The sequence below is a fragment of the Cyprinodon variegatus genome, unplaced genomic scaffold (assembly GCF_000732505.1).
Source record: "Cyprinodon variegatus isolate N-32 unplaced genomic scaffold, C_variegatus-1.0 Scaffold1235, whole genome shotgun sequence".
In the NCBI taxonomy this organism is placed as follows: domain Eukaryota; kingdom Metazoa; phylum Chordata; class Actinopteri; order Cyprinodontiformes; family Cyprinodontidae; genus Cyprinodon; species Cyprinodon variegatus.
This window is the reverse complement of record NW_015151688.1, coordinates 39,358-41,282: the sequence shown is the minus strand read 5'-3', so window position 1 is coordinate 41,282 and position 1,925 is coordinate 39,358.

The following is a 1,925-nucleotide window of genomic DNA, read 5'->3' as shown; positions in this document are numbered from 1 at the left end:
TGCCCTCTGGGAAGAGACTTTACAGTGGAGGTCTTCAACAGGGGGTCCGTGACCCGTAGGGAGTTCAAAGAGGTACTGCATGGGGGTTGTAAAAGTTATGGTTGATTAAACTATTTTTTATATTCCCCCCCTGCAGTTTTTTTTTCACTAATTGAAATATCTTTAAATCCACATTGACATGAATTCAACCCACTGCAGTAAACAGATAAATGGAGGCAGAAGATGTCTTTCAGTCATAAATGCACACATTCAGCGACACACCGGAGCTCTTTCAATCTGGGTACCGTTTCATTCACAACACCTGTCCCATCAACCAGGAATCAGAAATACTTTAATAATCCCAGGGAGGGATTGCTTTCATTACATTACTCCATCTGTAAGAGTGACTATAGGATCAGTTTAATATAACACAACTTCATACTATATATATATAATTAGGGGGTCCTCGCTCCATCAGTTTGGGGTCTTTGGCCTGGAAAACGTTGAAAACCCCTGCATTGCAGCATTCAATGCAGGACCAGCAGATTCTGCAACACATTTTCCCCCACCGCCATCAGACTGCTGAACTGTTTAAAAAAAAAACCTATATCAAGTCACAGACTCTGCATCACACTGATAAAATCAATCCAAAACTCTTCATATTTGCACCATATATATTTGTCTTTGCGCTTTTACACCATGTTTTTTCTCACACGCTGTTTACATTTGATCACTGCTGCACTTTATGGAATGGAAATGTTCATTCCACTGCTAAGGTGCTGCTCATTTACTGTCTGAAAGCCGTACAAAAAAAAAAAATGTTTTTTACACACAAAGTTGTCTAAGTCTACATGTTTAAGATGTGTCTCCTCTCTAGCACGTCTGCATCAAATGTTTGCACTCCCTCCTCAGCCATCACCACAGGCTGCAGGGGCCTGCTAATCCCCAATTTATTTCAGTCAGGTGTGTGGAGGCAGGGGAATATCTGAAACAAGCAGGACAGTGGGTCCTGAGGTCTGAGTTAGAAAAGCACTGCAACAGGGCAGTGAACCCAAGGATGCCTGCTATTTATTAAAATACTTAAATATTCAATGAATGATGAAAACTTTGTTCAAATGTTCTAAATAAGGAACGTTTAATAATGCTCATAACGTGCTGCACAAGGTACCACTTGGAAAACTGTTGCAGTAACAAAGAACTGCAACAATAAGTGAGTCAGTATGCGGGCTGCATACTGACTCAAAGCAGATGGGCTGCAGGCTTCAAATAAAAAAAAATTTTTTTTTCATGATTATATATATATCTTATCTTTTTCTCTTCTAATCATGCCTCCACTTTGCTCCCACAGGCTGCCCTCCCTTGGCAAACCTCAGATGAATTTTCTATTAAACCTCTTTGCACTTTCAGTTGTTAATGTAAATAACTGCTGGGTGGGGGGAATGTGGGTGCACCAGGCCAATCACTGAAAACAATAGAAATAAATAAATGTTTGAGTTATATCAGAGTTCAGAAAAGTTCAGAGTTTAAAGCCAAAGTGAAACCAAAAAGCAGCTGGATGTGGTTTATAGTGTGTTTTGACACACTGCAGTGGTTTGGTGCAGTACGATTATTTTCCATTCTGTTCTTCTGTTTATTTCTTTCCTCACATGCAGCTTTTTATTTTGCTGAATTGAACACAGATCCTCTCACTGTTTCTTTATGTTCCTGAAATTTAAATGTTTCTCATATTTATTTTGACTATTTTGACTTTAATTGATCTTTATTATCATATATATGTTATTCTTTATTTGCATAACTAAAGCGCTGGTTGACATTTCACTGTGGATCTGATGAAGGATGCAGGAACGAGAAATCGTAGTCATTGAATTCAATCATGTTGTTAAATCGCAAGAGATAAAACAACAGATTACAGGAATCTATTAGGCCTAATCTAATCTAATCTAATC